The sequence below is a fragment of the Trachinotus anak genome, unplaced genomic scaffold (assembly GCF_046630095.1).
Source record: "Trachinotus anak isolate AG129_WGS33_773 ecotype Australia unplaced genomic scaffold, CSIRO_AGI_Tana_v1 ptg000025l, whole genome shotgun sequence".
Taxonomy (NCBI): domain Eukaryota; kingdom Metazoa; phylum Chordata; class Actinopteri; order Carangiformes; family Carangidae; genus Trachinotus; species Trachinotus anak.
Window position 1 is genome coordinate 19,823,347 of NW_027273876.1, and position 20,026 is coordinate 19,843,372.

The following is a 20,026-nucleotide window of genomic DNA, read 5'->3' on the forward strand; positions in this document are numbered from 1 at the left end:
CAACAAATAAAGGCCTTTAAATATAACACTGAAATAAACCATGATCCATTTCTGACTGGTTTACTGGAGCCCAAAGAAACACAGTATGTCTGGTAGGTTTTAAAGACCCTCTTCAATGAATATCATGTTTGTGACCTTGTTAACATGTTCTTATGGTATTTTTTGATATAATACAAGACATATCATCATAAATCCACTGGGAATTCATTCATCATGAACCTAAGGAACCAGTCAACTTGCAAGGATGGGTGTGGACAAAATAAACCCTAAACCTTGTCAGTACAGAGAGAGAGTTTCCATTAGCACAGCCACTAACACTGTGTCAGCAACTGTCGGTTACAAGCTAACAAACAACATAAACAAATAAAAGATGCTAACTACTCTAACACATGACTGAGTCTCTCTGATGTTTCCTCGAACGCTAACCACCTTCATACACTCAGCTCTTTCACCTGTCAACGAACCCTTGTCAGAGAGCAGGAGTTTGTATTAGCATAGCCACTGTGGGAAAACCATGTTAAACAAAATATTAATCATAGCACAGTAACATTATCTTAGTAGTATATTAGTAATATATTATTATGCTCGCCTTGAAAATATTATTTTAATATATCTAACTTTTTTTAAATTCATTACATCATATGTTCTGTTTTACCACAACAGTGGGTTTATGGTATGTTACCATTAAAGGGGCTATTTGTAAGTTTTCCTGAACTTGGGTTCTTGGGCTTTGGGGCTAGCAGGTTGGCATGCTAATTTCAGCAGAAGAAAAGAGACTCCCAACATTTCTTCTTTACTGGGAACTAAACAGCTGTTAATGCCAACGTTAGCTATGTGGCAATAGCAAAACTTTTTATAGCTCCCTCAAGTGTCAACATTACAGGGAATCAGAAAGCAAATCAACACTGAAAAAAGTGAAACTACTGTGTCATTCCTTTAAAGAGTATTTTAATGAAAAAATATGCTTTCCTGTTTAAAACTGATGTTTTCAGTTTGCTTCAAAGCAAATCACACTGCCTGTGGACAAAATTAAAAGAAACACTTCTACTTAAATGATATTTTCGCTTCAAACCAGAGGTTTTCCTGTCACGTGACCATGTGACGTCACGTCAGACCGCTCTTTTCGATGTTGCAGTCCGCCATGATTGTTTCGTCGCATAAAGTGTGGCCCACAGGTGTGGACAGTCAGCCGTGCGGAAACTCTTTAAAACAAGGTAAGAATTCAAAATTGTGCAACGTTTTAGTGCAACATGGTCTATCCATGCACATTTATGGTTAGTGGCAGAATGGAGAACTGACATTATCTAAAGACTGGCGTTGTATTTTGTGCGCTAACAGTAACGCTAATGCTAGCTAAACCGAGACGTTTGCACAAAACATTAGCAACAACTATGCTTAAGTTATTGTGATAAGGCTTGAATGTGCTGAACTAGAAACGGGAGCGGGTCTGCCCGGCCACGTTTTGTTCAGGTGGGCTGCAGCCAGGCCCCGCCACACACACACACACACACACACATACACGGCCACGTTTTGTTCAGGTGGGCTGCAGCCAGGCCCCGCCACACACACACACACACACACACACACACACACACACACGGCCACGTTTTGTTCAGGTGGGCTGCAGCCAGGCCCCGCCACACACACACACACACACACACACACACGGCCACGTTTTGTTCAGGTGGGCTGCAGCCAGGCCCCGCCACACACGCGCACGCGCATAGCGTTGTCTCTGCAGCAGAGATGAAGCCGGTGAAACTCTGCAGTGGTTAGTGCACTGTTAAGTAATTGTGATTTGCGGGCAGGGGAGACAGAGTGTGACAATGTGAGGGAGTTTATTGTGAGTTTACTGTTATGATGCAGTGTTCGGCACATATTAATTATTCCCGTCGCTGCTTCAAAATTGGGGCAGACTGAGAATAGTAGTCTACCCATTAATACATTTAACACTACACGTCCTTTTTTGTTTCTCTCAGACAGCGCTCGTGTTCTCACTACACACTGTTCTGTAGTCAACAAACACACATGGCTATGGTGCTGCAACCGAATTTCACAGCTGTTAAATGATTGGCTGTTTGCCTGTCAGGTCGGAATGTCCAGGGATATGATAGGCTGTTTGAATGAACCAAGCAGGGAGGACATGTGGGATTATCTGTTAGATGATTGGCTGTTTGCGTGTCACTCCATTGTCAAGGTGTGATATGCAGTTTATGAGCGGGTATATTTGAAGCCACTTTTTTTCCAAAATAAAATACCATGCAGAGTAAATGTGAAAAAATGCTGACAATTAATATTTTATTCATTCAGTGAGACCCAGTATCAAAGGATCCACAGAACAGGAAGAGTTTATATTCCATTCTCTCATCTGTCAGTATAATCCACTATAGTACAATACCAGAATGCCTAAGGTCTAATAAATTGGGGTCTGTAGTGACAACATGGACAATGCTAACTGTCCCAACAAACTAAATGTGAAATCTTTCGTTTCTGTTTACACATTTGCTCCTGAAAAGGTCGCAGTAGGTAAGTCCCTAAATGAAGGACTGTGGAAATTGTTTTCATAGATGTTTAAGTGTCATTAGTGTCATTGACATGTTTGTTATATTTGTTATATTTCACTAATTGCAAAAAGAAATGACCTCAATTTTATCAGACAATAACAAAAAAAGGAAAATAATTTCATGCAGTTTTAAATAATGTTAAAAATGGAAATGGTGTGATCAATTCATAAGATTCACATTTCAATACTACATTTAAATACTCTGAATTCATATAATGAAATGAATAACTACTAGCTTTTATGGGTGTTGCTTTCCTGCTCAAGTAACTTGATAACAAACAACTGTTTCATTAGATTAAATGCAAATGCAAATGAACCATCTACCATGCGGCATTTTGTCAATTGCATTAAGTGCCAAATGGGTAAGGCGGATCTTCTTTTTCTTTTCTACTCTTCCAGTGAATGTGGAAATGCAAAGACTGTGGTGCCTGTGTCTCATGAAGATCTGAGCTCCTAAAACATTACAAGCTTGAACACAGACATTATGGGCGCCACCATTCTTATCCATGTATCTATTTGAACTGCCCATGTACCTGTAAAACCTGGAAGGCACTTTTGACTCACTTGTCCAGATCTCATCAGCCAACCAGCCAACCTGAACTGACTACATTTAAGTGTCTTTTATGCCACTTCAATGAACATTCGAATTTAACAGGCTATTTTCAGCATATAATTCAACATCTTAAAAATAGTGAAACAGCTGATTGTGTGTTTAAGGGTTGTTCTTACAGAACAAATATTTATGGTTCATTTAGAACTCACAGAAGCAGAAATCATAAGAACTACACAGTAAATGACTTGAAGCCCGAAATACTTGTGAAACAGGGGTCAAGTGGAGGTCTTTGGGTTGAATGCCATGACAGTGTCCAGATTGATATTGAGCGCTCAGATGTAAGTACAGAGGACTTGGATGATTCAAGTTCTGATTTAAATGATTTGACACATAATGCAGTGCTCAAAATTGCTTCACTCTTACTGAAGCTTGAACATATCTATCTTGTTTCCAGTGTTGCTGTTGATGATAGCCAAATCATCCCTGTCTGTGATGATGTAGTGTCTACTGAAACTGATGACACAGAGCTCCTGTCCTCACCTTCCAGCTCTGTCTCTACAAGAACCCAGGCGTGGCCAAGAGAGTTTCCAATACCAACATTCTCCTACGACACTGAACTGCAGTTAGAAAAGGGAAATGCAGTGTATAGGTCAAGCAAGAGACCATTGGCACCAAGTCCTAAAACAATATCAGATATTCTGAGAAAGGTAGCTGAAGAGATTTACAAATACAAACCCTACCCAACAGATGCTGACTTCAGTGATGTGGCCGAAGCACTAATCAAGAACCATCCATGCCTCTCTGAACCCGGTTCATACAATGGTTGCTATGGATGGAAACAGCGGCTGAAGACAAAAATGGGCAACTACCGAACCCAGCTGAAGGGCATTGGTTGTGCTGAATTACTTGCAAATTCACTGAAATCCAAAGCTCCAGAGGATGCATTGCCTGCAAAAAGAGTCAAGAGACCTAGGAGAGGAGAAGCCAACCACATACCTGACATTCCAACTGGAGAGACCTCAGATAATTTGGAAGATGAGAGACTGTCACTTTTGAGTGAAGTGAGGAAGCGAAACAATCGTGCAGTGATAAAGAACAACATGGACAAAACCTTTTCACTGCGAAGACAAGAAATTGTGGCAAAGGAATCAGAAGTGGAAGAGGTGAAAGAAAGATGGCCTGCATTGTTCACAGTGGATGAGTTAAATATTTTATTTTTCAATCAATAGCAATAGGTGGTGGCCAGTAAATTAAATTATATTAATATCCCCTCTCACATGAATCCTGTGAAAAAAATTTAGCCAAAGCAGTCACAAAGAAGATATCTTATACCACAGATTTTTTATGCAATATTTAATGTAATAACATGATTGTGATATTTTGTTTTATAAAGATCAATGCTGAATTTATGAGGATTACCACTGTTCCACTTCAACCGCGATTCCTGGCTTCCTTGGACAAGCACCACAGCAAGCTGATTGAGATCGTCAGGAACAAGGGAGGAGCTGTCAGAGAGAAGACCCGTGATGTGCTGAAAGTTCTTGATGAGGTATGTACTTGCTGAATACTCCAAAACTTGCGTTAAATCACGTAAATAGTAACACTGTAAATAGAAGCAATAGTGTTCATGTGTCATATTGTCATCACATTTGATTGTGGAAAGGTACAGTGTATATCTTAGGAGTTTGACAGGCTTTTTTAATGGTTTGCTCAAACCATTTGTTTGATTACTGTACAATTACTCTAAGTCTAAGTTCCCATTGATGCACTTTTGTTTTTGCGTCTTCAGTCAAGTTACACATTTAGACAGCATGATTTTTGCATTGTTTATGTTTGCACTCTCACCTAGAGCCTTGATGTGAACCTAAGGAGAGAGTGTCTGCTGAAGTGCCTCATCCTGTACCTTGGGGATTATGTACAAAAACTCATCAAGGCGTTTCTGGTGAGAAGTTTTGCAGGTCATAACTTTAGCATTAGACAATTCTAACTGAAGTATGTATGTGATGTTTGTATGTAATATTTAATGTTTTTTTTGTCACAGCAGTTGTTACAACTTTTTGGAAGATAGCCGTTGCTAGCTGCTAGCTGTTAGATTCAATAATAATCACATTATTCAACATTATGATCCCTATAACATTATACAACTATGCAATGATAACATATCCTATCTATCAGTGAAGAAATACAAATATGGAATTTAATGAGATGCAACACAACAAACACAATGTAAGTACAACAGAAATGGTACTTACTTTTCTTCATTCACATGATGCTTGGAGTACAACAACACCCTTCCAAAGCAAAATAACTAAAATCACAGGCAGAAACGATGAGTAACTGTCCACTACAAGTTTACTACAGCTGAAAGAAAAAGTCTTCCGGTCTTCTGCTGTATGATTACATCACTTCATGCCACGCAAAGGAGAGAGGGACTTATGTGCATACATACACAATAATAGCTTTTTATACAATAAATGTCTTGTCTTTTGTCAGGTTGGTGAGAAGGATGATGCTGAAAGAGAGCTGCAGCAGTGCACAATGGCAGTGTTTGTCATCAGAGAGGAGGAGGATCCGTTAAAGCCACCATGTGACATAGGCATCATCATTGAAGGTGTGGAGGTGCTTAAAGAGCTGCCATCAGTTGCACATGGATGTGCCCTCTTATTTGGCATCATCTATGCTCTAAACTTGAGCTATCCAGGTGAGCTCAAACACACTTTCGATGCACTGCAGAAAATATTCATGGAGATAGAGCCAAAGAAAATGACACGCAGAGTGTGGAGTCTGAGTGTCAAGCTCTAAATATGGGGTTGCTCAAAGAAAGGCATTTGGATACAGCATGTTGTTCTGTTTTAATCGCTTGTGTTCAAATAGATTCCAGGATGACGTTTGGGGTCACTGTTAATAAGAGAAAAATCAGCTTTGATTCAAAATAGGCTATAATTTCTGATATTCTCTGTTTTATAAATATTGTGGCACTGATATTAACACTGGAAATGTGATTAACGCTAAATTCAGAATGATCAACAAGAGCACTAGTAATGGTTATGTTTTCTTTTTTCTTGAACTGCTTTTATTCATAATTGCATCCATAGAAATTGTGTTTATCCTTGGTTTATTTTTCTTGGTACCTTGCACTTGTAATGGTTCAAAATAATGATATTCATACATTTTGATCATTTTGTCAAAGGATAGCAAAGATTTAAAACTGTTAGAAACTCTATTTTCATACTTAATGGCTGTCTCAAGTTTTAAAGAAGAGTACAAACCAGTTATACATGTTAAGATGTGTAAATTGATGTGTTTACAGGCTTCGTAAGGTTTAAAAAAAACATGATGAAAAGAGCAGAGTTTATTATATTTTATCTACAAGTTTTTGTTTTTTTCAAGTGTTAATGTGTAAAACGTACTATACTGGCTGCTGATTGCAAGTTTTATTATTATTTTTTTTATTTTTTATTTTAAAGGTGATGTCTATTTTAGAGTCATCAAAAATAAATGGTCTTTTGAAGAGAATTTTCCTGTTTTTAGTTTTATCTTTAAGTGAATCACTTAAGTGAATTCTGGTCTTATATTATTGGGAATTATATTTTGTTTATGGTGAAATTTCTATTGTAAAAAGGCAAAAAATATCATATTGACCTAAGTAATACTTTGGCTTTTGACCAAAGAAAATATATTGATTAAGGTATAATTTAAAAAATTACTTTGTACTGAATCAGAAATTTAACTTGAGAAAAGTTTTAAAAAAATGCATGTAACAGAATTACAGCAATTCAATTAGTTTATTCCAAAGTAAAATCTATAATTAGATGTAATAGTAAATATTAGGTTTTCCCAAATAAAAAAAAGTAAGTTGCAATAGAGAATAAAAATAGTTTATGATCTTTGTGATGAATAATGTTTTTACTTTGTATGGAAGCAAATTTTTAGCTTTGTCTTAAAGTAGAAAATTTATTTACATTAAATCAAAGTTTACATTTTCAACCAAATCAAAGATTTAATTAGTGAAAAACTAATAAATTTAGGTGTAACAAATTACGGTAATTTTTTAAAGTTAATCCAAAGTATAATTTTTTTCAGTGAATAATCAGTCAAAGTGCATCACATACAGTAAATTTAATGAGGCCTGTATTTCTTTTTCTCGTGGCTCCCAGACAATAGATCAGCCTCTGTCTGTTTTAGTTTCAGCCCACCATGACAGGTCTACCACTGTCTGAATCCGATGCCATCCCACTGTGATACCTGGATCATTTACTGCTGACAGGGCAAACCTGACACCCCACGTCTGGCCTGGGGAGCACCTCCAGCGCCACCTCCAGTACACCCCCCACCTGCCCCTCACAGCTGGGAATAGTCTGGGAGGGGCTCTTTAGCCTCGTAGCACATATTGCATTGGTCCTGATGTTCCATATAATCACATAAGTTCACTAAACCCCAAGTAACAGCAGCTGATATCATTTGTCACCACGTCTTCTCTGTGGGAACATTACAGGAACATTACAGGAAGCCAGACTCACCTGCTGAGTCTGTCCATCAGGGGTGGGCACTTAATATGACAACTTAATAATCAAATAAATTGATTTTATACTCCTCTGGAAACTCTACTGATTACAGGCTTAAATTGGACTTGTTAATAATTGCAAATTCCCCCACTGTGGGACTAATAAAGGACGATCTTCCTTTATCTTGTGACTAACACACAATATGAGCATGCCAGAGACTGTAAAGCCAGTGTCAATATTTCTGCAGAGGCCAGGTTATGATTTCCAGCCTTCCTTAATCTTTTCACACTTAATGTGCAGGTGCCAGCCACAGCTGTGTGACGTTGCATCAAAAACAAAACAACCTGTGTTGGTCTCAGAGCTTCCAGACATAATTTACAGACTTTAGATTCACCTCAAAAACACCTGAAGACCTGTGCTGTGCTGCTAACGACACATCCACACAGGTAAGTGTTTGTAGCTGTCGGTGATAGATGTGTTTCCATTTGCTTCAGTATGCTTGATTTAATCTTTCTAGGGTCTGAATGTTGCCAACAAAACCAACACAGAGTGAGTCCTACTACCAGGTAATATATGTATGTGTATAAAGTGACACACATTGTTTCACTGGGTGACATGGTCCTTTGTTACCATGACCCACACACACTGGTATTTATTTTGACTTTGATCCCACATACACCATCCAGCTCTCATATTAATCCACTGCTGACAACACTCCCCAACACTGTTTTCCACTGTTTGACTGTTTGAATAAGGGGTTTGGCAATAATTATTAGGGATAAGATAGTAATAATTAATCAGCCTAGAGGGAGATTGCGGTTCAAATGTTGCTAAACCTTGAATGGTGTGTGGAAATATGTCACTTTCATCATACTGAGCCCGCCCACTTCAAACCAACGAGAAGACCAAAGTAAACAACACAAACACTGAAATCTCAAATCTGAAATAACTGACTCTGGCTTCATGTTGGAGCCCACTGGTTATCACAAGTAGCTGATTGTGAAAATATGTTTTCAGGACCTTTGAAGGCCCCATATTGTAGAAAGTGAAACTTCCATGTTTTTATGTTTTGTTTTTTTTTAAATTATAAAGCAGGTCTAGGTTCTATATTAATACTATGAAAGTGTCAAAGCCTCAGTCCACAGAGAAATGCACACAGCCTGTACTCAGAAACTGAGCCTTAAAACCAGCCGTCAGGACTTCTGTAACTTTGTGATGTCACAACAAAACAGTCTCCACCCTCTGCCATGCCCCAAGCCAAATGAATGTCTGAGCACATAATGTGTCATTTCCACCTTTTGTTTTCTCTTGTTTTCATAATGTAGGTGAACACAGCACAGATTGATAGATGATGAGAGCGGACCTCACTGACTGCAGTCGGACTGAGATATTTACACTGAGACGAGGGGAAGCGAGTATTAGGGGGTGAGGGAAAAATAATATTTGTGTAGCACATATGTTTTTTTTACTTCAAAGAAATTCTTGCTAAATAGACATGTACACACACGCACTCACACACTCACAGTGCAGTCTTGTTACCACATACTGGGAACTGGTGTAGCTATCTAAGGGTTAGAGCCAGGGGACAAGGCAGAGGCGAGATGGCAAGACAGAGAAGAAGAGCTGAGGATGAAGGGGAGGTGGAGGAGGAGGAGAGGGAGCTGTCAGCTGGTTCTGCATGGCTGCGCTTAAGTCGTATTGAGGCAAGGCCAGACTGCACCCCGACAGTCACACACATACATACACAAACACACACACACAAACACACACCAGTTCCTACTAAGACACACAGACACATGCACATTTCAACGTGACTCCGACAGAAATCAGAAATATTTCTAGCCTCGGTGGGTTTGTCACTTATTAATCTCCAGTGGTGACAGTAGCAGCTAAGAGACAGCAGCAGTGACCAAATGTGAAAGGACATGTGGACTGACCCCTGGCCTGCCCAAAAGCCTCTCTGTCACACACACACACACACACACACACACACACACACACACACACACACACACACACGTAAACGCACTTCTCGCCCACTTGACATGCTCAGCTGAAAGTTGAGTGTTAACTCTGTGTCACTGTGTGTCGGACAACTCCAGATCACTTTCTGCCAAAGTGCTAGCCAACCGTGTGTGTGCGTGGCGTGTGTGTGTGTGTGTGTCTGTGCGTGTGTGTGTGTGTGCTTCTGAGACAGGGAAAGAGAAAGTAGCAAGGGGCGAGGAAGGGATTGCTCGGAAGAGGAGCACAAATGGAGTGGGGGGGGGGCTTCAGGACTAGAGGACGATAAAAGAGGCCCTGCTGGGTGTCATCCCTCCACCTTACAGCACGGAGTGATGGGGGGTGGGGGTGGGGGTGGGGGGTGGGGGGGTCGGCGCGAGGAAAGTGATGGATGACCCTGAGGTCACAGCAGATCGTGACTCATTTTCCTGACCCAGTGTGAGAGCTCACACGGAGGGCTGACCTGCTGAAGAGCAGCTGAGGGGCAGCACACACACACACACATACACACACTTATATCCTTACCTTACCAACAGTGGACTGTCAGGCTACACTGACCAAGTGTGGACCTCTGTTTCTAGATATTGTGGGAAAAAAAATGAAATTGATTTTTGCAAAATGAATATATCTCAAAGACTTTCAAAAATTATTGATTAATACACTGTTTTAATTATTATATTTGTGTGACACAAATACAGTTTTACTCTGAAAATAATTTAGAATCAATATTTTACATGCAAATCCAATTACATGCACTAATATCACATACAAGACTTTATATGTAATCTAAAATGATCACATCAGGGACCGTATGTTTCTCTTTTATTCTCTATTCTCACATTTTGCTGTGTTATTATATCTAATTATTATGGTCTGTTTAAAAAATAATATGTATTTTAAATCATTTAAACAGTAATATGTATTTGCTGTCACTAACTTCATTTCTGGAGTGTGGAGAAAAACCTTTCCCTCTGTTTCAGAGTTTTGAATCATTCATCAAAACTCATTCATGACAAGAATAATCATGTCAGATAAAATATCCTTATTATTCTTTCTCTGAGAAGGTCGATCGGTGCAAAGTGGCACAAAGAAAAACACTAGCGCCATTGCTAGTTTCAGACCGTTGCAGTTGTCATTTTTCCATCCAGAGCCCACTTTGTTTAAAGAGCAAAAACACTTGTGCCCATCTGAGCACCCATGGGTGTGTTTTTCTTAAAATGAGGTTTGGTCAGGGGCATAGCTGGCGCTTTGCTATCTTGAGAGAGCGGAAAGAACTGATCAACAAAAACCTGGTCTGAAGTCAGTGCTGCAGTATTTCACTATTGCGCGCATTATCAAGATCGTAATACGTGCCTAAATAACACACACACACACACAAACACTTGTAGTTCCATCTTTGTGAGGACACTCATTGACATAATGCATTCCCTAGCCCCTTACCCTAACCTTAACCATCACAACTGAGTGCCTAACCCTAACCCTGACCCTAACCTTAACCTAACCTAATTCTAACCATAACTCTAAAACCAAGTCTTAACCCTCAAAATGTGATTTGAAGGTGTCTCTAAAAGTGAGGACCGGCCAAAATGTCCTCACTTTCCCAAAATGTCCTCACTCTGTTAGTAAAATACTTTTTTTGGTCCTTACTATGTAGCAACTACAAGTACACACACACACACACACAGGTGTGTAGATGCTCCGCTGATACTGAACAGAGTGGAGACACAATATGTGGGTTTCTTTAAAAAAAAACTTTCTTAAAACTTTTGGTCCTAATTCAATTTTCCACAGGGAATGGGGGAGAAATGGGGGGAAAAAGGGACAGTCAACGAGGGAGATGGAAAGAAAGGGACGGAGCGAGTGCTTCAAGCCATAAACAGCTGTTTCTGTCTGCCTCATTTTTCTCTGCAGAGAAGCCTTCTTTCTTATTATGTTTTAATAGCAATCTGCCCTGCACCTGGTTTTTAAAGGGAATGGAAGATTGCACTGTGATTGGTTTATTGCATGTTACGGATTACTTAAGAGACTAAGTGCAACCCTTCTGAACCATGCATCTGGTGCTGCAACCGTTTTTTTCTGCCATTAAAATAGCAACAGTGGATTTGGATGTGCCCTAACTGCACTGTTAGTGTGTTTTAGACCATGCGCTTTGGACTGTTAAATCAGAGCTCATAGTATTTACCATGGTCCTGCCTTCTTTTAAATGTACCACACTGTCTATCCAACATGTGAGCACCTTTAAATTCAAGTCTTTCAATCACACTAAACAATCACACTCAGAAATTGCAACAGAAACTACTATGAACTGGTTCCCTGTGTCTGTAAATTTCCATCCATCCATCCAGCTATAATGATTATCCTTACAGGGTCGTGGGTCATGAATAACACACTTATAACATTACCATCGTTACTTAATTTGAGTATGTACACCAGTAAAACCAGCAGAGGGCACAAAACATAACTCACAATTCAGTCTCCTGTCAATGGTGGATGAATAGGAAGTGAATCTATAGGCTGGGATACGATGCAGGAAGGTAAAGCCCTGATTTCAATCATCCTTTTTTGATGAATGCTTTTTTGATGATGCAGGATTTAATGTAGAAATTAGATTTACGTCTGGGCTAGAAAGGTGAAACAGTCCAGTTTCATATGATACCAAACATGTTTTTGAAACCACTGCTCCCCAGGCATAGAGGAGAGCAGGGACGAATGAAACACATTTCAGATACAAATGTCATTATAAAACATAATGTTACAGACAGAAACAGTTTTTCCTTCTGATCAACAACTCACACGTGTGGTCTGTCAGTACCTGGTCTTATCTTTGCACAAATGTGGAATAATTTTGGTTCAATGTGACTATGAACTGCAGAGGTCCGTTGTTTCTCAGACACAGCGGTGCGACAGATGAAACACAACAATATGAACTTTAATTGTTCATGTTATTCTTGTTTTTTTTTAAACTGTCTGACATGGCCCTTCTTAACATGTAGTTGCAAACATATTTTGTAATTTATCTAATATTAAACAATATGAATTGTTTTATTTTTTTCTGTGATGTTCTCACCCTGACTCTTGGCGCATTCTGTTGGTACAATATGTCACACACACGTTGATTAATGCTGTAAACACACGGTGTGACTATCAGCAGCGGGAGGAAAGAAACACTTTCTGAATCACCTGTTTCCATCACAGTGACTCTTGACGGTTAAACCTAATTTGCTTTTATACTGAACAGCTCTGACATTGCAAACTTCTGGATGTGTTAAAGTACAAATTAATCTGTCATAAGATCATGTCAATGACAGTTTAAAGAAGAAGCAAACCTTGTTATTAAAAAAATAATAATAATGAAACAATTGCAGCTTGAGTGAATTTACTTATTGTGGTCCAAAACAGCCTCTCAGGTAAAACGACACGTCCAGACAACATTTTGCGAGACTTGTAAGTGGTGCGTGCTGACGCAGTTTGACTTATCCCACTTCCATTCGTCCCAGCTTTCCCCTACTTTATATTACAGATGTTTTACTCTGGAGCATCAACTTCTGACCTTTTAAAAACAGTGGAACACGCTCAGCGACCTTCTCAAAACAGATACAGCCTGATCACATAAACACCGTAACTCTGCAGAGGTAGAAAACCTGTGGAAGCACATGCTTCTCCTCTTCAACACAGTGCACCCGGCTGTAAACATGAAATATGGGCGTCAGCACAGTGACCCACCTGCCACGCTGCTCAGTGTGAGAGTGTCTGCGGCAGTCGCTGACAGCTCCAGAGACGTTCCTCCTCACTCACCTGTCTCGGGCGTTGGGAATTCACCGGGCTGGCTGGCAGCCCTCCACTTATCTGTCAGTCATCGACACTGCACTCTCCACTCCACAATATCTCTGCCTCGCTCATCGTCATCTTCACATCCCATTCACACCGTCAACATTATTCCACATCTCGTTTAGTCCCATCTCTTTAAAGTTGCCTATTGATTTCTCACACAGCCTTTAGCCCACATGAGTTATCTGCTACCCAGCTAAAAGAGGAAGCCGGGCTTACCTGTCAGTGAAAAACATTTGATCATTAACTTTAATTGGTGGTAAACCTGAAAAAAACCTCGCTTCACACTTATTGCACACACACACACACACACACACACTGAACAACAAAGCAGCTGTGATTTACATCCACACATACACATGTTTGCATAAACACACATACACACACACACTGTAAGCCACAAAAGAAAAACTAAAGAGGCTCTTAAACGGGGAGTAAATATGAAAAACATTTATAAAAGTACCAATAACGATCATCGTCGTCATCATCATGTTCAAATCCACAAAGTTGTCATTCACACAAAATGAGCTTTGTTTTGTGGTGTTTTGATTAAAACAATCATTTGCTTTGAATCTTATTAAAATGAAATGAAGACGACTTCTTCTCTTCCTCCTAATGTTTCACTGACTCCTCCACCTCACTCACATCTCTTGGCTCTGGTCTTGTATTTTTCTACTCACAGTTTCAATAATAAAATGTTGCTCCTCGCTGCTTCACTTAATCTAATTAAGTAAGCATAAAGCCACTACTCCTCTCTTTTACCAGCAGGAAAATTAATGCTCACTCACCATCCCCTTTATCAACTTAATTAGGTATCAAGTTAGTTCATTTGCAGAGCCCAGTGTGACATACATCGTCTCACAGGCCAACAGCAGCAGTGGGTCCAGGACTGGCCTCAGCTCTCTATGGTCACTGTCACACCTGTGGTTCAGTTGAGTTGGTCTGGACCAAGAAAAAACACAAATTCACTAATAAATAAACATGAGGTCACACAGATTGAAAGGTCAACCTCCCTCTCCCTCTGCGAAATGGTTTACTAATTTGCAACCGCAAATACATTTTGACAAACATGTACCACCTGAATTAATAAAAAAACTAATAAGGAGCCTCACGAGGACCACGTGAACAGATCTGCCAAGTTCTGAAAAACATAGACTGTCAACATATTTTAGATAGATAGATTTCCAATCTTGCAAAACAAACCTGCTCATACCAGCTGTGGCCTGATGGTTTCTGGTGTCAAATCCATCTCAACCACCTCCTGACACTTAAAGAGAAAGACTGTAAAATTAAAATTATTTACTGTAAAATGATAGAAGAGACATGCTATCTTTCTTTTTTAAGTTATTTTTCATGCTTCTGCCTTTATTACAGTCAGCTTGAGAGAGAAACAGGAAATTGAGGAGAAAGAGAGAGAGAGAGAGAGAGAGGGGATGGGGCCACAGGCTGGACTCGGACCCAGGCCGCTGCAGCGAGGACTAAGCCCAGATGCACTCCACCAGGTGAGCCACGAGACAGACTATCTTTCTTATCTTGTCTCGCACAGAGCTCACAGCCTCTGCCTGGGATCCACAACAGTTCAGCCTTTATTTACTTCCAGCTCCAGACTGTAACAGACTTTTATTAGAGGCAGGTTTTTAATGTCTGTCTCTCTCTGTTTAATGTGTAGTATTGGGCATCGCAATTAGTACAAAGCCTCGTTACCAATGACTTTTCTTTCTCTCCGGCTCTCTCTGCTCAGTGTGTCTTATGTTAAGTTATTCCTTTGCCTCCTTGAGTAATAATGATACATGTAATAGTAGTTTATTTTCTGTAATGGAGGCGAGGCTCAGTGTAGCTCCTCTGCTTTCCTGCATTTCCTGAGCAGCCAGAAAACCAGCTCAGTAGACCGCCTGTAAGAGGAGGTGTAGCCCTAAGCTCCTGGTCAGCATTCATACATGGTTCAGTCATGGACCAGGTCTATAGCAACAACACTGTTAGCAAAACTGCAGACTGTATAATAGAACCTTTTGTGACCCACCTCCACCTCTTCACCACCTCAACCTTTGATGCCTGACCATCTCCAATCAAACCATCCAATCAGAAGTTTCCCTCTCATGAAACTTCGTTTTCTTTTTTCTCTAAGACCTATCACTGTGATAAGCCAATGACAGGATTTTATGTTGCCCCCAGAGCATATTGTCTACTTGTTTGCATCACAGTCTGATTGAACGCTAAGCAATTACACCCATGGCAAAAACTGGAGTCTCTAAATGGACAGCTGGTTAGCAACAGGAAGAATTAAAAGGAAAAAGTCAAGAGACAGATGGTGAATTGACAAGTGATCTCTCTAAAAAGTGCTCTGAAAACATATGATTAAGCCTCTGTGTTGTTACAGGGTCAGATTTGGGCTGCCACCAGTTTTGAGATTGTCAAGTGGGCTATAATTTGGAAAAGGTTGGGGACCACTGGTCTGTACTATATAGTTAAGTATTTTGAGTTGCACTTGTGCCATCACCTCTTGCCCATTGTCCACAAACATCTGAGCAGTGGTATGACATGTGAATGAGTGAACTTCAGACTGTTACAGGTCTATTATTTCCTAATAATTTCCTGGATGTTTCCTGTTTAATTATATTTAATTATGATTATAGGGAATATGGAACCAAACCTCTTAGACCCCTTACTGTTGTCAAACTAACTTGAAACTATTTCTATATTTAAAGTCAAATAAATATTCATTAATTACTGGAAACTTTATTCTCAATATGTTGAACTGTATGTTCACCTGAAAATAGATTTTACAGTTTTGCATTATGAGCTGACCAGCTGTGTTCTGACTGACTAAAACTCTCTAGGAATTAATTAAATGAAAACATATCAATTAAATGCTGTTTCTATAGAAGTTGTACTGAATTATATACCAACCTCCTCAGCACATAAATAATCCACACGCAGCAGTAGAAACTTCAGACAGGGCTCTTGCTATTCTACCCCCCCCCCCACACCCCCTCCCTCCTGTCCTGTCAGCAAAAAGCCCCTCTCCAGAATGGATAGGGTTCATCTTTTGGTGGCCATGCATGAATATGTTGAGTGGGCTACCATGCTGTTTCAGTGGTATTGAGGATGCTTTTTAAGGGAGGTTTTAATTTCACAGTACATTAAGTCTTATACAATGCAGGGCTTTTTGCAAACAGTTTGCGAAATGCCCCCCACGCCCCCTCTGTAAACTATCATGAGACTAAGATAAGGAAGCTCACATAAAATAAGAAAAGCAGAACTTTTTACTTTCTGCTTGAGCACATTTCTCTATATAGGTTTTTGTGCCCTTTTTTCCTCCTTTGATACATCATTGGTTCAATTTCTGAACAGACGGTGAGTTTGCTTTTGTACTAAAATGTTCAATGTTTGCAGGCAGATTCTCCTCACACACACTCACACACACTCATACACGCTCTCCTTTATTTATCCTCCACTCTGCTCGCCCGCTCCTTGCAGGACCCTGTCCTTCAGCATTCTTGAAGAAAACCCTTTTTACCTGTGGGGCTCCTGACTTTCACCCGAGGCTCTCATCCAGCACAGCGACACAGCCTCATATTGACTGAAGTGCCGCCATCGAGCACTCCCCATCCATTTCTAAATGTCTTCCTTTGTACCACCCTTTGCTTCCTTTTGATGGGATGTTACCTATTTGCAAATATTTCCTCCTTTTTTTGGTCCAATCTTTTAAATGGTTTTGAAAAATTCAAAATACTTAAAATTTAAACACACATACAGGCACACACAGAGTCACTAATGTTTATATATCAGCCAAACACACCAATGTGAATATGCATATACTTCTACAAAGGAGAAACATACACATACACACACACACATTCAATACATATGCAGATACACCTGAGGACCTGGTCCAAGCTGTGGCTCTGGTCTCGGAAGAGGTTCAATACAGGTCTCCATGACAACACTGCCAACTCAGCACTGCCTCTGGGCTCGTTCGCACTCTTCTGTCACCTTCACACACACTGACGCACACCCACACCTGACCACTGCCTATTCAGCAGCTGTGTATGTGTGTCCCTATGCTTCAGTAGTACTAGACCAGGGGGCCCCGGGGCCCGACAGCACCGAGGCCCATGCATGACTCAACATGGACGTGTGAGACAGGCTTTGACCGATTTGACTGTGAAAACCTGAGACTGATATTTTTGGACTTATGCTGCATAGATGCTGCAGAGCATTGTTAGATTACAATCATCAAAGTACAGCGTAATGTCTCCACATTGTTTTTGTTTTTTTATAGTATCATTATTATTATAATATGACCATTAAACTCAGCAAAGGCCTGGAGGGAAGATGGAGAGATGACTTCTGCATCACTTAATGAATCTGACTTCATTGTTGTTTTATAATTTCAGGTTACATAAAATAACTATGTGCTTTTACTTCTGAGCAAAGGACAGTCAGCTACTGTTCACCTCACCAGCAAACTTCATTACTGGAACGCTTGTTTATGGCCTTGTGGCTCCGCCTGCCAATGGGAGAGTCAGGTTTGAGCGAGGGGGTGACATGCAGTCAGGACTGAGCCTAAATGATATCTGCTCTACCAGGTGAGCCACAGGGGCATTCCAGTGTCACTTTCTTCTGTTTCAATGTAACCGCATGTTGATTAAATTAAACTGCAGTTTGCTGCCAAAGGAGTATAGTAGCCATATATATGAGTTGTGATTTATACCTTGTGTTTTAGCTTGCTATATTATGTAGAATTAATGTAGTTCTATTATGTTCTACTAAGTGACAGTGCTGGCAAAGGGGGAAAAATATCTGTGTGTGTGTGTGTGTGCATGCATGCGTGTGTGTGTGCATGTGTAGGTATGCCATGTGTAGGAGTGTGTATAACAGCTGTGGCAGGATAAATGAAAGCATTTACAGCAGTAACAAGCCATGTAAAGAACCTGGGAGCAATGTCACAGTCACATACTCACCAGCACCATGGCTATCTATACACACACACACACACACACACACACTGCTTCAGAGGAGAGAGCAGTAATTCACCTCACACACGCATACATTAATACATGCATGCTCATACATATAGATCCATTCGGGAATACTGCCACCTTGACCTCTCTGTGCTCTCATAAGTGTTCTTCACTGTTACAGGACGGACGTGTGTAACGATGCCGTCTGCAGCATCAGTCTGTGTGGATCACCTCTGCTATCACCTGTGATGCAGGCTGACTGATTAGAGTTACATAACTGAGAAACTACAAGCAACTGAAAACCAAACACAAAACACCTGGGTCATGACAAAATATACACCACCACAATATCAACATTTCAAAAGTAAAATACTAATTTACCTAGAAAGCAATATTTTGGTGATTTTTGGGTTAAAAGATGTGTAAGTTCAAATTAGAACAGAATTGGGTGAAAGGTGAATTTGGTTGGTCGGTGGTTTTGTTGTCTGGGTGACACTGTTATTTCTTCAGGTTTTCCATTTAAAACCAAAGCTTATGTGCCAGTATTAGCAGATTTGAACAATCTTCCAAAAAGTAGCTGTTTCATTTTTATTAAGTCTGTAATTTTATACATGCATATGATATTATCACAGTTATATCCACGGGTTTTGTGGCTGCAGGTGGGTGAAGACATATATAATGTATGTGGGGAAAATATTAATTACATTCTCTAAAATGTGAAGATATGTTAAGTTTCATTTTTGGTCGGGCATGAATTAGACTGCTGAAGCTTGTTATGATTTATTATTTATTTTGGGCGGCAGCCAAATGCTATTATGAGCTTTTAAATATTTTGTGTTCAGGAAGTAGCAGTGACCTTCGGAATTTTAAATTAATTTAAAAAAAAAAGTTAGAATGAATGTGAAAGTGAATGGGAAAGTGTGTCCAAATGTTTAACAGCTGTTTAACCTATATTTGTTGACATTTTGATGTATTGACACAGCTCTCACACTGATCCTGAAGAAAACCTAAGATGTGATCATTCTCAGGCAGGCTGCATGTTTATCAGGAGCATCTTTTTCTATGATTTCTAAGTGATTTGAGAAGATCCTCAGAAAGTGTAAGTCACACTGAAAGATGTGTATTATGTCTGTGTTCAGATTTAACTGAGTTATGACTCAGGGTTTTGACACAAATTGCAGCATCGGCATGAAGAGTTTCACAGACGCCTTCCATGATCTCCTCCATGAGCTGTGCATCACTGCCACTGCTGCAACTGCTGATGTGTTGATAAGCAGCCAAACTACAATTACTAACCTCCCTCTGTTTTTAGAACACCTGCATGCACCTGTCCCTTTAACCTCACATATCCTCCCCCTCTGTGCCCCCCTTCACAGTTTAGGATAACACAGAAGTACATATAACAACTCACCTAAATTACTTTTTATCCACAGAATTAAAGAATAAGTCAAAAATCTGGCAGCACTGACTCTGCCTTGTTCTGTGCCAGGGTGTCTAGGTCATGGGCAGCGGCTATTAAATTATGTCATAATGACAGAGACCTAATTAATATAATCCATAATTTATGTAAAACAAACTACCTGTGAATTCAACAGGGTTAGGTTCAGTTCTT

The 20,026-nt window shown here is 40.0% G+C and overlaps 1 protein-coding gene and 1 long non-coding RNA gene across 6 annotated transcripts in view; one reads left to right on the top strand and one right to left on the bottom strand.

The window, feature by feature from the left end:
* The window catches only part of rbfox3a (RNA binding fox-1 homolog 3a), a 563,670-nt gene that overhangs the window by 497,675 nt on the left and 45,969 nt on the right, over positions 1–20,026 (bottom strand). The window lies entirely within an intron of this gene.
* LOC139609275 (uncharacterized) lies at positions 1,585–5,062 on the top strand. The gene is made up of 3 exons (XR_011685193.1): positions 1,585–2,526; positions 4,510–4,665; positions 4,966–5,062. It is a non-coding gene; the product is annotated as an uncharacterized lncRNA (long non-coding RNA).